General features: G+C 44.5%; 1 protein-coding gene across 5 annotated transcripts in view; it reads right to left on the bottom strand.

Annotated features, from left to right (window-relative positions):
• Positions 1-15364, bottom strand: part of LOC122565440 (N-acetyllactosaminide beta-1,3-N-acetylglucosaminyltransferase 3-like) — a 98910-nt gene that overhangs the window by 52407 nt on the left and 31139 nt on the right. For 4 of the 5 annotated variants that reach the window (XM_087975977.1, XM_087975973.1, XM_087975975.1 and 1 more), the window contains exon 2: positions 3774-3969. The gene's annotated coding sequence lies outside the window, so the exon portion shown is untranslated. Of the gene's footprint in view, positions 1-1039; positions 1153-3773; positions 3970-15364 lie in introns of all 5 variants that reach the window. The other variant, XM_087975978.1, reaches the window with a different exon arrangement.

Raw genomic sequence — 15364 nt, forward strand, 5'->3', positions numbered from 1 at the left:
AAGAAATAAAGTTGTTAATTGTTACTTTAAATAGTCCTAGGCCACTGGAATTTTTACTGCATGGGATAAATCTTTTCTGTGTTGCTGGTTTTAAATTTAACAGGAGGGTTTACCCCCATGTCTAACACTCACAAACCCATAAATACATTAAAACAGCAGCTAATGAACTTGAAAGACCCTATACAGACAACAGGCAAAACTAATATCATTTACAAAATACCGTGCAAGAACTGTAACAAACACTACATTGGACAAACAGGCAGAAAACTAGCCACCAGGATACATGAACACCAACTAGCCACAAAAAGACATGACCCTCTCTCACTAGTATCCTGACATACAGGTGAAGAAGGGCACCACTTCAACTGGGACAACACATCCATCCTAGTACAAGCCAAACAGAGACACACATGAGAATTCCTACAAGCATGGCATTCCATCCCAGAACTCTATCAACAAATACATTGACTTGGATCCCATTCCCGAGAAAAAAGACAGGAAATAACATCACCACAGGAAATGACATCACCAACTCAAGGAAACCTAAACACATAAGTAAAAAGTGGGCCATACCACCAGAGCCTCATCAGAGATTATGTTACCTAGCATGGTGACGAAACATCTGAAATTAACATTCCAGCTCAGTGAGCAAATTTACATCCACAGGTACGTCCTTCAGGATTTGGCCAGTTCAGTCAATAGACAACTAACAAGTCACCTTTAGTAAAGGAATAAACTATTTAAAATTGTGGTGGAAGCAGATTCAGTCTTGACATTCAAAAAAAGGAATTGGATAGTACCTGAGAGACAGGATTTACAGCATTACAGGAATAAGCAGGGGATTGAGGTAAAGGAAGTATTAGTCTAGCTGTAATGTTACTGGATTCATCAACCCCAGATTAATGCTCTGAGAACATGTGTTCAAATCCCACCATGCCAGATGATGAAATTGGAATCCAATAAAAATCAGAAATGAAAAGCTAGTCAACCAAAATCCCATCCTTTTCACACCTGAGAGAAGGAAATCTGCTGTCTTCACCTGGTTTGGCCTACATGTGACTCCAGACCCACAGCAATGTAGTTGACTCTTAACTGCCCTCTGGGCAATTAGGGATGGGCAATAAATGCTGCTCCAGCCAACGACACCCACATCTTGTGAATGAATAAACAATAGGTTAGTAGTGGGAATGGATATGATAGGCCAAAAGGCTTGTGTCATTCAACATTCTATCAAGCCATTAGTATCATCTAGACCTTTAATAGAAGTGAAGCCTGATTATGAACTGGAAGGGAAGACATAAAAGGAATAGCATTACTGAGCCTTTCTCATTACCTGGTTAATGGATGTTACTGAGTCATTGAAGGAAGACTAATCAGACAGCTAATCAAGACAACATGTTTTCAATCTCTTTAAAAAGCCTCTGCCCTGTGAGTTGCTTCAGTGTCTGAGGAGTCACAAATGGTGCTGAACATCCCCACTTCTGACCTTATGATGAAGGGACGTTCATTGAAGAAGCTGCTGAAGATGATTGGGCCTATGGACATTACCCTGAGAAACACCTGCAGAGTTGACCTGGAGCTGAGATGACTCATCTCCAATACCATAACACCACAACCAAATTCCAATCAGTGGAGGGTTTTCCACATGATTTCAGTTGACTCCAGTTTTGCTCCTGGATACTTAGTAAAATACTGTCTTGATGTCAAGGGCTGTCACTCTCACCAACCTCTGCAATCCAGCTCATTTGTCCATGTTTGAAACAAGGCTGAGTGGCCCTGGCATAACCCAAGCTGAGTGTCAGTGAGCAGGTTACACCTCTGCCAGCACTACCTGATAGCACTCCAACAAGCCCTTCATGATGTTGCTGATGAATGAGAGTAGGCACTTAGCCGGCTTGCATATTTGTCCTGTTTCTCATGTACAGCTCAAACTTGGCCAATTTTCCAAGTTTTGGGGTAAATGCCAGTGTTCTCGTTACACTGGAACAGTTTGGTAGGGGAGCAACAAGTTCTGGAGCACAAGTCTTCAGTACTATTGCTGGAATGTTGTCAGGGCCTATACCTTTGCTAAATCCAAAGCCTTGACTCATTTTCTGGTATCAGATTAGCTGAAGACGGACATCTGTGAAGCTGGGGACTACTGGAGAAAGCCAAGGTAAAACTGCTTCAGGCTTGCTGCAAATCCCTTGAATTTTGCATTGATGTGCAGACTGCCCTGAAATTGAGAATAGGGATATTTGTGAACTCTTCCCTCCCAGTGAGTTTTTAAATTGTCCATTACTGTTCACAATTGGATGTCGCAGGTGTACAGAGCTGAGATCTGATCTATCAAGTGTGGGATCCCTCAGCTCATTGCATTGTTGCTTCCACTGTTTGGTGTGCAAGTAATTCTGAAACTAGGTAGCCTCACTAGCTTGCCACCTCAATATTTGCAGCCAAGACTCCTGCACTCTTTACAGGAACAGCACTGAACTTTCAACTCAATGGTAAATGGTTGAGAGGAGATATGCCGAACTGTGAGGTTGCAGATTGTGTTGGAGTGCAATTCTGCGGCTACTGATCACCTGACATGTCTGGAAAAATCTTTACATAATCCTAGCCAATATAAATATTTTAGTTTAGTGTGAAGAGATAGTCTTAAAATGTTGTTGCAATACTCAAATGGAACTATCACTTTGATGGACCCACTGCCCATGCATCACTCAATACTATTTGATATTGTTTCCCCTTCCTCATTAACATTTTGTCTTTTAAAATAATAACACTCAGATATTGGCTCTGATTCAATTTCTGAGTAGACTTTTTGAGACACCTGTCTCAATTCAGAATCCGTTGGTTGAGTTTATATTAAAGAAGATGTCAACCTCATTCTCTTTAACTCCCACTTTCCAATTAAACTTTTGAAAATAATCTTAGACAATGGAATTTCTAAGATTCCCCCTGTTCCTGGCAAAGCCAGTGAGCGTTAGATTAAGGTACAATGCAGTCAGGTAATAATGCAGAATGTTCCTCTCATTTCTTTTATTTCTCAATACCTGAGTGAGGCCCATATTTTTGAACCAGACAGGTTATTCCCCAAGATAAAATTAATTCCTTCTGTAGGGATTTGTTGTACTATCAAACACTTCTTTTATTTGCTAAGTCACTCCTTAATTAAACTTTACACAATGGAACTGTTTCTAACCTTTTACATATATCTCCAACTAATATATTTTTTTCCCCTTCATTAACCCCCCTGGAAAACATAGAATTATCAGCTAGCATCAGTTATTCACTTACTCCAGAGTGTCTCAATATTTTTATTAACTTACCTCACTGATTGGACAAATAAAGAAATAAATCTTCATCTAAAATAAAATATTCAGAACCTACGCGGTCTGGTTCTCTTTATCAACAACAGAGGAAAGTTATTTCTTGGCTGATGATGTTTGGTCAGAGAGTTAGACATAATGGGTTTAATCGTGTCCTTCCACACCACAACAATTCTGAGATTCAGTGACTGTCCACAGCTATCACTTCCTTCCTAACAGGTTCTAAGGGAATGCACTGCCCTTATACAATGTTGTAGTTTTTAACATCTATTGCCTCTCCTAATGTTTGCTTTTCCACTAAGACAGTTCTGTTGTCTCCTAGAATGTTGTCATTTGCTGTATTAAAATGATGTGTTCACAGCAAGGCATAAGCAATAATTCTAAATTTGAAATTAAAAATGGAGTCAGCATCAAAAGCCAAACAGCATTTCTTCTTTAAAAATCACCCTGCAAACTGCTCACCTGTGCAAGCTGAAAGAAGAGTACCTTTGTTCTCCAGAATTTTCCAAACGTAGCCTTTAACTTGTAGAAGTTGTGCAATGCTTCCTTTCCTTATACTTCACATTCTATTGTAGACTTTGTCACACTGTCACAGGCTCTTGCACATCATTCCACTTTCTCCTCTTATGGTTACACAAATGTAATTAAAGCCGTTTTTCTGAGGAACAAAATGACATATGTTAACAAGCAATCAACAACTCAGCAGCACAAAATTGCTTCATTATAAAACCAACTTAGCCCTTTCGCAATTTTAGCACCACAGCTGAGAAAAATGTTATAGTGCTCACAGGATCGTATCTGCACAAGTCCTGGAGGTATTTTCTAATCAACCTATCCAGGGATGCTATTACGCACCTCTGGAGCAGGTGGGATTTTATCACAGGTCCTCTGGCTCAGAGTTAGGGACACTACCACTACACACAAGAGCCCCTTGTACCAGCTTTCAAAGCTTTTTGACTTAATGCCAAACTCCTGCCTTTCCTCCCCAGCGCTGCCTCTTGTTTCTATTGAAATAATGAGCCAACGCCTTCTTGAATGGATCAACTGAACATGTCTCTCCCATGCTTCCAGGCAGTGCATTGGAAACCCAGACTACTTGGTGGAAATGGGTTGGGAAATCTGGTCGGCATGGACGGGTTGGACTGAAGGGTCTGTTTCCATGCTATACATCTCTATGACTCTATATTCGCTTGTTTGCAAAACACTTTAAAATTGTGTCCTCTCGATCTCCATCTTTTTTTTTAAAATATTTTTATTGAAAACCCATTTTAATCTTTTACAAAACATTTATAAACTAAAAAAAAGATAAACACCATTAAAACAGAAAAAAGGCAGTAGAAAAAAAAGCCATAACACAGTACCATTATTAATAAATGACCTACTATTAGAGTCATAGAGATGTACAGCATGGAAACAGACCCTTCGGTCCAACCCGTCCATGCCGACCAGATATCCCAACCCAATCTAGTCCCACCTACCAGCACCCAGCCCATATCCCTTCAAACCCTTCCTATTCATATATCCATCCAAATGCCTCTTAAATGTTGCAATTGTACCAGCCTCCACCACATCCTTTGGCAGCTCATTCCATACACGTACCACCTTCTGCGTGAAAAAGTCCCCCTTAGGTCTCTTTTATATCTTTCCCCTCTCACCTTAAACCTATGCCCTCTAGTTCTGGACTCTTCGACCCCAGGGAATAGACTTTGCCTATTTACCCTATCCATGCCCCTCATAATTTTGTAAACCTCTATAAGGTCACCCCTCAGCCTCCGACGCTCCAGGGAAAACAGCCCCAGCCTGTTCAGCCTCTCCCTGTAGCTCAGATCCTCCAACCTTGGCAATATCCTTGTAAATCTTTTCTGAACCCTTTCAAGTTTCACAACATCTTTCCAATAGGAAGGAGACCAGAATTGCACGCAATTTTCCAACTGTGGCCTAACCAATGTCCTGTACAGCCGCAACATGACCTCCCAACTCCTGTACTCAATACTCTGACCAATAAAGGAAAGCATATCAAACGCCTTCTTCACTATCCTATCTACCTGCGACTCCACTTTCAAGGAGCTATGAACCTGCACTCCAAGGTCTCTTTGTTCAGCAACACTCCATAGGACCTTACCATTAAGTGTATAAGTCCTGCTAAGATTTGCTTTCCCAAAATGCAGCACCTCGCATTTATCTGAATTAAACTCCATCTGCCACTTCTCAGCCCATTGGCCCATCTGGTCCAGATCCTGTTGTAATCTGAGGTAACCCTCTTCGCTGTCCACTACACCTCCAATTTATACCAGAACAAACTTTTCTACTTAAACTAAACTACAGACATATTAAATACTAACTTAAACTAAATTCAAATAACTTAAATTAAATAATATCTCACTACTTTATTCTGTCTCACTCATCACACCTCCACTGAGTCTTCTGTCCCTGGGAGCACCATCTACAGTACCCATATTCTTTTCCCCCAGCCTCCTCCTCCCGGGGCCCCACAGGCGCCCATACTGATTCCCATGGCTATACCACAGCCCTAATTAATATTGCTGATAAGTCAGCGTCAATATAATTTTAAAAAGGGCTGCCATGTCTTGTAAAACTGTTCCGTTTTGTGGTGCACCATATTTGTGAGGTAGTCTTGGGTGAGATGCTGCATCACCAGCCTACGCCACCCATAAGACCTGGGGGGGTTTTCTGACGTCCAATTCAGTAGAATGTTCTTCCTCGCACAGTGGGTAAGAATGTTAAACAATCTCTTCCTGCGTTCTCCCAGAGAGGAAATGTGTTGCTGGAAAAGCGCAGCAGGTCAGGCAGCATCCAAGGAGCAGGAGAATCAACGTTTCGGGCATGAGCCCTTCTTCAGGGCTCATGCCCGAAACGTCGATTCTCCTGCTCCTTGGATGCTGCCTGACCTGTTGCGCTTTTCCAGCAACACATTTTCAGCTCTGATCTCCAGCATCTGCAGTCCTCACTTTCTCCTTCTCCCAGAGAGGGCAAATTTGGTAACCCCAAAAGAAGCAATACCAGATCCACATTAATGTCAATCCCCAGGATGACCTTTAACTCCCTTATTATAGCACTCCAATATCTCTGGATCGCACAACAGGACCAGTAACAGTGTGTGAGAATGTCTATACTAATGTTACATTGGGGACATCCAGATGACGCTCCTCTCTTGAACTTAGCCAGCCTCTCTGGCATCATGAGCCCTGTGTATAATCTTCAATTGCATGGCCTGAGCCCTGTTACATACTGAGATTTTCCTTATATTCCCCCAAATGTCTTCCCATATCTCCCATGAAATATCCTCTCCTGAGTCTCAATTCCACATCCTACAGAGTCCTTCCATGTTCCCCCAGGGTGCGACCTTTCTGTAAGTGATATAAAATACTGGGTGAAAGAGCACCCGTACCCCGGAATATTCTTTTCTCCACGTCTGATTTGTAACACTGGACCAGGAGTGTGGTCTTCCTCTGTATATAGCCCCTCGTCTGGAAGTATCGGAAAAGGTCCCTATTAGACAATCCATATTTCTGATGTAACTGACTAAATGACATCACGACCTCCGTCTCGAATAAGTCTCCCAGACAAAAGATTCCCTTATTCTCCCAAGCCTTAAAAACGGAGTCCATTACCCCAGGTTTAAATCCTTGAGCTCCCACCAACGAGGTAAATGGTGAAGTCTTAGACCAATTGCCCTCATCTTGCCTCATTATCCTCCAGGCTTTTACTGTATTTAAAATAATTGGACTTTTACACTGCTGGGTCAATGGATTTCATTTTGTCCATGAATAATAAATTAATTAAAGAACATCTCGATTGTGAGGCTTCAATATCAAGCCAAATCGACTCCGAAATACCCCCTACCCAGTCACCACCATATGTTAACCGAGCACTTAATTGATATATCTTCAAATCTGGAAGATCCATCCCTCCCTCAGCCTGTGAAAGCTGCAATTTAGTGAATTTAATTAGAGGGAGCCTATGGCACCAAATAAAGGACTCTAGCCAACCGCTGAGACTCCGTAACACTTGTCTGGATAACAACAACGGGAGAATTCTCATGGGGTATAACAGGCGAGGAAGAACATTCATCTTCATCAGGGCTATTCGGCCCAACCACGATAACGGTAAACCACTCCCACCGCTGCAAATCCTGTTTTATCCTCTCTAGTAGGTATGCATAGTTAGCTTTATACAGCTTGTGGAAGGAATTGGTAATAAAAGCTCCCAAATATAAAAAACCTTTTGGTGAATATCTAACCGGGAATGCATTCCGTCCGTCACTAATCCCCCTACAGGCATGGCTTCCGATTTTGTAAAATTGATCTTGCAACCACCATATGAATTAATTGTTTGGATCAGTCGAGGAACAAACTTCTCTGGATCGGCCAAAAATAAAAGGACATCATCAGTGTACAGGGTGACCTTATGCTCCCTCATTCCCACCTTTGGCACTATTATTTCAGGATCTGTCCTGATAGTTTCGGCTAACGGCCCAATTGCCAAGGTAAAGAACAGCGGTGACAGAGGACACCCCTGTCAACTACCTCTTCCAATGTTAAAGTTATTAGACTTAGCACTGTTTGTAATGACTGCGGCCTTAGGATCATTATACAGTACTGCTACCCATCTGGCAAAGGATCCCCCCCCCAATCCAAAAACAGATACAGCCATCCTATCTGACGCCTTTTCTGCGTCTAGGGAGCTCACCAACCCTGGAATCAATCTTTTGAAATCTACATTCAACAGTGAAATGGGTCTGTATGAAGCCCATTCTTCAGGGTCTTTCCCTTCTTTACAATGAGGGAGATATTAGCCTCCCGAAGAGAAGGCAGCAGACAATTCTGTGAGTAAGAATAATTGTACTTCCCCAGAAGTGGCTCCACTAACAGGTTTATGAATTCCTTATAGAACTCAGTTGGGAATCCACCTGGCCCCAGTGCTTTGCCACCCTGGAGATGCCTTATTGCTTCCTGCACTTCCTGTACCATTATGGGCACATTCAAAAGGGAAACCTACTCTATACTTATATTGGGGAGGTCCAGATTTTGAAAAAAAGGACTGCATTCCCATTGTACCGTGTTCGCGGCCCCTCCGACCAATATAGCTCTGCAAAGTATTCCCTAAACCTAACATTGGTCTTCTTCAATTCGCAGGTAATTGTACCAGCCTTCTGCCTAACAGACATAATAGATTGGGAAGCTTTTTTCCTCCTAGCCAAATAAGCCAGATATCTACCAGACTTATCTCCAAACTCAAACAGTCTTTGTTTGGCAAAGGAAACCACTTTTTTAGCCACTTGTGTGCGCGTTGAGTCGATAGCAGCCTGGAGAGCTGTGACCTGCTGCAGCTTAACCAATGACAGCCTGTTATAATATGTTTTCTCAGCTACCTTCAGCTGGGTCTCCAGCATCCATTGCTGCTCCTCCCTCTGCCTCTTTCTCATCGTTGAATATGAAATGATCAGACCTTATAAATATGCCTTAGTGGCCTCCCAAAGCATTGCTGGATTACTAGCCGTACCTGAATTAATATCCCAAAACGCCACGGACTCTCTAGTAATGTATTCAACAAATTCACCATCCCCTAACAAAAATGGATCGATGTGCCAGTGACATGCATTCATTCCATGAACAGGTTTATGAATTCCTTATAGAACTCAGTTGGGAATCCACTTGGCCCCAGTGCTTTGATTTTAACATCTAGATACACTGGTGCATGTTCCAAAACAGTTATATTCCCAATTTTGCACGCCAATGTTCTGTCCAGACCGCCAGTTGGCATAAAAACATATCAATTCGCACATGGCATTTGTGTGGGTTGGAATAAAACGTGAAGTCTCTTCCATTAGGGTAGAGGTACTTCACTAGTCCCAACTCATCGCACATGTTCACCAGCTGTTTAGACTGCGTGGGCAATACCTGCCAGGTCCTTTGGTACCCTGTCAACCTCTGGATCTATAAAGCGATAAAATTCCCTCCTACAATCATGCGGTGACTCCAAGATTCATTAATTTAGCCACTGCATCAATTAGAAATTTAAGAGGGAGCACGGGGGGACAATATACATTCAAAATGCCATACTCTTCTCCATGTATTAGGGCTTTAAGAATAATAAACCATCCATGTTCACCCTTAATCTGCTCCGTTACCTGGAAAGGGAGGTTTTTTTCTTATCAATATAGCCACTCCTCTACTCTTAGAGCTGAAGGATGAGAAAAATACCCTGTCATAACTCCCACCTGCTGCAGTTTCAGATGTTCCTTATCAGTTAGATGCTTCTCTTGCAGTGACTTATGGTGTACCTCAGGAGTCCATGTTGGGATCACAAATATACACATTTCTACATTAACAGTCTGGTCAAAGGAACTGAGGGTATTGTTGCTAAGCTTCTAGATGACACAAAGATAAGTGGAAGGACGGATAGTGGTGAAGAGGCAGAGAGGTTGCAGAAGGACTTGGACAGGCTAGGAGAGGGGAAAAGAGGTGGCAGATGGAATACCATGTGGGAAACTGTGAGGTTGTACACTTTGGTAGGAAGAAAAGAAGTGTGGACTATTCTTTAAATGGAGAAAGGCTTCGGAAATCTGAAATACAAAGGAACTTGGAAGTGCACGTTCAGGATTCTGGTAAGGTTAATTTATAGGTTCAGTTAGCAGCTAAGAAGGCAAATGCAATGTTAGCATTCAGTTCAAGGGGGCTACAATACAAGAGCAGAAATGGACTGCTAAGGTTTTGTAAGGCTCTGGTTAGACCGCATTTGGAATATTTTGAACATTTTTGGGCCCCATATCTAAGGAAGGATGTACTGGCCTTGGAGATGGTCCAGAAAAGGTTTATAAGAATGATCCCAGGGATAAAAGGCTTGTCATATGAGGAATGGTTGAGGACTCTGTGTCTATACTTGATGGAGTTTAGAAAGATGAGGGAGACCTGATTGAAACTTACGGAATACTGAAAGGTCTGGATATGGTGAACATGGAGAAGATGTTTCCACAAGTGCCACACAGGATGTTGCTAAACAAAGTAAGAGCTCATGATGTTAGGGGCAAGGAACTAACACAGAGAGATGATCGACTGACTGACAGAAGGCAGAGAGTAAAGATAAAAGGGGCTTTATCAGGATGGCAGCCAGTAACAAAGGTGTTCCTCAGGAATCCCCTTGACTAGAGGGGATGCCATATTGGATTTGGTGCTTGGCAACGAACCATGTCAGGTGTCAGATCTCTCAATGGGAGAGCATTTCAGTGATAGCGATCACAACTCCCTGACCTTTACTATACTCATGGAGAGGGATAGGAGTACACGGTATGGGAAAATATTTAATTAGGGGAAGGGGAATTATAATGTTATTATGCTGGAACTGAGGTGCCTAAATTGGGAACAAATGTGGAATGCACAACAGAAATGTGGAGGTTGTTTAGGAAGCACTTGCTGATAGTGTTGGATAGGTTTGTCCCACTGAGGCAAGGAAGGGATGGTAGGTTGAAAGATGGGTTGGGTGACAATGTGTTCCACATCCCTTGTCAAGAGGAAGAAGGAAGCTTGCTTAAGGTTGAGGAGGCAAGGATCAGACAGGGTTCCAGAGGTAGCCAGGAAGGAACTGAAGAATGGACACAGGAGAGCTAGAAGGGGACGTAAAAAATCTTGAACAGGGAGGATTAAGGAAATCCTGAAGGCATTCTACACTTCCATGAGGAACAAGAGGATGGCCAGAGTGAGGGTAGGGTCGATCAGGGATAGTGGAGGGAACTTGCACCTGGAGGTGGACAAGGTGGGCAAGGTCCTTAATGAATACTTTGCTTCAATATTCAGTACTGAGAGGAATCTTGACATTTTTGAAGACAGTGTGAAACAGACTATTCACTCAAACAGGTGGATTTAGGAAGGAAGATGTGCTGAAAACTTCGAAAAACTTAAGAATAGATAAATCCCCTGGGCCAGACAGGATGTACCCAAGGTTACTACAGGAAGTGAGGGAAAAGATTGTTACGCCTTTGGTGATGATCTTTGCATCCTCACTGTCTACTGGAGTAGTGCTAGATGATTGGAGGATGGCAAATGTTATTCCCTTTTTCAAGAAAGGTAATAGAGGTAATCCTGGAAATTACAGACCAGTTAGTCTTATGTTTGTGATGTGCAAAGTATTGGAGAGGATTCTGAGAGACAGGATTTATGATTACTTGGAAAATCATAGTTTGAGTAGAGATAGTCAATATGGCTTTGTGAGGGGCAGGTGTGGCCTCAGAAACCTTATTCAATTCATTGAGGATGTGACAAAACACATTGATGAAGGGAGAGCAGTGGATGTGGTATACGTGGATTTTAGCAAGGCGTTCTCCCTGGTAGGCTCATTCAGAAAGTAAGGAGGCATGGATACAGGGAAATCTGGCTGTCTGAATACAGAACTGGCTGGCCCATAGAAGACAGAGGGTGGTAATAGATGGAAAGTATTCAGCCTGGAGCTCAGTAACCAGTGGTGTTCCACAGGGATCTGTTCTAGGACCTTTGCTCTTTGTGATTTTTATAAATGACTTGGATGAGGAAGTGGAAGGGTGGGTTAGTAAGTTTGCTGATGACGCAAAGGTTGATGGAGTTGTGGATAGTTTAGAGGGCTTTTGTAGGTTGCAACAGGACATTGACAGAAATCAGCACTGGGCTGCTAACTGACAGATGGAGTTCAACCTGGAAAAGTGTGAAGTGATTCACTTTGGAAGGTTGAATTTGAATGGAGAATACAGGGTTAAAGGCAGGATTCATGGCAGTGTGGAGGAACAAAGGGATCTTGAGGTCTATATCCATAGATCCCTTTAAGGGATAGAGTTGAGATAGGGTTAGATTAGATTAGATTCCCTACAGTATGAAAACAGGCCCTTGGCCCACCAAGTCCACACCGACCCTCTGAAAAGTAACCTACCCAGACCCATTCCCCCATCCCATATTCACGCCTGACTAATGCACCTAACACTATGGGCAATTGAGCATGGCCACTTCACCTGACCTGCACATCTTCAGATTGTGGGGGGAAACCAGAGCACCCGGAGGAAACACACGCAGACACAGGGAGAATGTGCAAACTACACAGAGACAGTCAGCGAAGGCAGAGATCAAACCCTGGTCCCTGGCACTGTGAGATAACAGTGCTAACCACTGAGTCACCATGCCGCCCATTAAGAAGGGTTGTTAAGAAGGCACATGGTGTGTTGGCTTTCATTAGCAGGGGGATTGAGTTTTAAGAGTTGTGAGGTTATGCTGCAGCTCTCTACAGCCCTGGTTAGACCACACTTGGAATATTGTGTTCAGTTCTGGTCACCTCATTGTAGGAAGGATGTGGAAGCTTTAGAGAGGGTGCAGAGGAGATTTACCAGGATGCTGCCTGGACTGGAGGGCATGTCTTATAAAGAAAGGTTGAGGGAGCGAGGGCTTTTCTCATTGGAGTGAAGGAGGATGAGATGGAGGTTTACGGGATGTTGAGAAGCATAGATAGAGTGGATAGCCACAGACTTTTTCCCAGGACAGAGGTGTCTATCACAAGGGGTCGTAGTTTTAAGGTGATTGAGGGACAGTTTAGGGGAGATGTAGTTTCTTTACAAAGAGAGTGGTGGTGCATGAAATGCTCAGCCTGCAGGGAAGGTCGTACAATGAAGGATATGTGGGTTAGTTTGATCTTACAGTGGGATAAAAGACCATAACGACATTGACGGCTGAAGGGCCTATGTGCTGTTCTGTTCTATGTTTTTAGGCGGAGAGATTGGGACCTGAGGATACAGCCTCAGAGTGAAGAGACAATCCTTCAGAACGAAGATGAGGAGGAGCTTCTTCAGCCAGAAGATGGTAAATTTATGGAACCCATTAGTACAGAGGGCTGTGGAGGCCAAGTCATTGAGTATATTTCACTTCAAGCTAGATAGGTTCTGGATTAGTAAGGGGATCAAAATTATGAGGAGAAGGCAGGAGAATGGGTTTGAGAAACATAGTTACCATGACTGAATGGTGGAGCAGACTCAATGGGCCAAATGGCCTAATTTTCCTCCTATATCTTATGGTCCAAGGGCAGACATTTTGGGACTCTACTCACTGGAGTCAAGAAGAGTGATTTAGGAGAAAGTGAGGACTGTAGATGCTGAAGATTAGAGCTGAAAATGTGTTGCTGGAAAAGCGCAGCAGGTCAGGCAGCATCCGAGGAACAGGAGAATCGACGTTTCAGGCATGAGCCCTTCTTCAGGAATGAGGAGAGTGTGCCAAGCAGGCTAAGATAAAAGGTAGAGAGGAGGGACTTGGGGGAGGGGCGTTGGAAATGTGATAGGTGGAAGGAGGTTAAGGTGAGGGTGATAGGCCGGAGTGGGGTTGGGGGCGGAGAGGTCAGGAAGATAATTGCAGGTTAGGAAGGTGGTGCTGAGTTTGAGGGTTGGGACTGAGACAAGGTGAGGGGAGGGGAAATGAGGAAACTGGAGAAATCTGAGTTCATCCCTTGTGGTTGGAGGGTTCCTAGGCGGAAGATGAGGCGCTCTTCCTCCAGCTGTCGTGTTGCTATGGTCTGGCGATGGAGGAGTCCAAGGACCTGCATGTCCTTGGTGGAGTGGGAGGGGGAGTTGAAGTATTGAGCCACGGGGTGGTTGGGTTGGTTGGTCCGGGTGTCCCAGAGGTGTTCTCTGAAACGTTCCGCAAGTAGACGGCCTGTCTCCCCAATATAGAGGAGGCCACATCGGGTGCAGCAGATGCAGTAAACGATGTGTGTGGAGGTGCAGGTGAATTTGTGGCGGATGTGGAAGGATCCCTTGGGGCCTTGGAGGGAAGTAAGGGGGGAGGTGTGGGTGCAGGTTTTGCATTTCTTGGGGTTGCAGGGGAAGGTGCCGGGAATGGAGGTTGGGTTGGTGGGGGGTGTGGACCTGACAAGGGAGTCATGGAGGGAGTGGTCTTTTCGGAATGCTGATAGGGGAGGGGAGGGAAATATATCCCTGGTGTGAGGTCCGTTTGGAGGTGGCGGAAATGACAACGGATGATATGATGTATATGGAGGTTGGTGGGGCGGTAGGTGAGGACCAGTGGGTGTATATGGAGGTTGGTCCTGTCCCCTTTAGTCCAAGAACTCCCCACCTACGTTCTGGACACCACCCACGCCCTCCACCTCCTCCATGATTTTCGCTTCCCCGGTCCCCAACGCCTTATCTTCACCATGGACATCCAGTCCCTATATACCTCCATCCCCCATCACGAAGGACTCAAAGCCCTCCGCTTCTTCCTTTCCCGCCGTACCAACCAGTACCCTTCCACTGACACCCTCTTTCGACTGACTGAACGGGTCCTCACTCTGAACAACTTCTCTTTCCAATCCTCCCACTTCCTCCAAACCAAAGGAGTAGCCATGGGCACCCACATGGGCCCCAGCTATGCCTGCCTCTTCATAGGATATGTGGAACAGTCCATCTTCCGCAGCTACACTGGCCCCACCCCCACCTTTTCCTCCGCTACATCGATGACTGTATCGGCGCCGCCTCGTTCTCCCACGAGGAGGTCGAACAGTTCATCCACCTTACCAACACCTTCCACCCCGACCTCAAATTTACCTGGACCGTCTCAGACTCCTCCCTCCCCTTCCTAGACCTTTCCATTTCTATCTCGGGCGACCGACTCAACACGGACATTTACTATAAACCGACCAACTCCCACAGCTACCTAGACTACACCTCCTCCCACCCTGCCCCCTGTAAAAACGCCATCCCATATTCCCAATTCCTTCGTCTCCGCCGCATCTGCTCCCAGGAGGACCAGTTCCAAAACCGTACAACCCAAATGGCCTCCTTCTTCAAAGACCGCAATTTCCCCTCAGACGTGATCGACGATGCTCTCCACCGCATCTCCTCCACTTCCCGCTCCTCCGCCCTTGAGCCCCGCCCCTCCAATCGCCACCAGGACAGAACCCCACTGGTCCACATCTACCACCCCACCAATCTCCATAAACATCGTATCATCCGTCGTCATTTCCGCCACCTCCAAACGGACCCCACCACCAGGGATATATTTCCCTCCCCTCCCCTATCAGCATTCCGTAAA

Source organism: Chiloscyllium plagiosum, unplaced genomic scaffold, assembly GCF_037043375.1.
Source record: "Chiloscyllium plagiosum isolate Xiang-an unplaced genomic scaffold, Cpla_swu_hap1 HiC_scaffold_28, whole genome shotgun sequence".
Taxonomy (NCBI): domain Eukaryota; kingdom Metazoa; phylum Chordata; class Chondrichthyes; order Orectolobiformes; family Hemiscylliidae; genus Chiloscyllium; species Chiloscyllium plagiosum.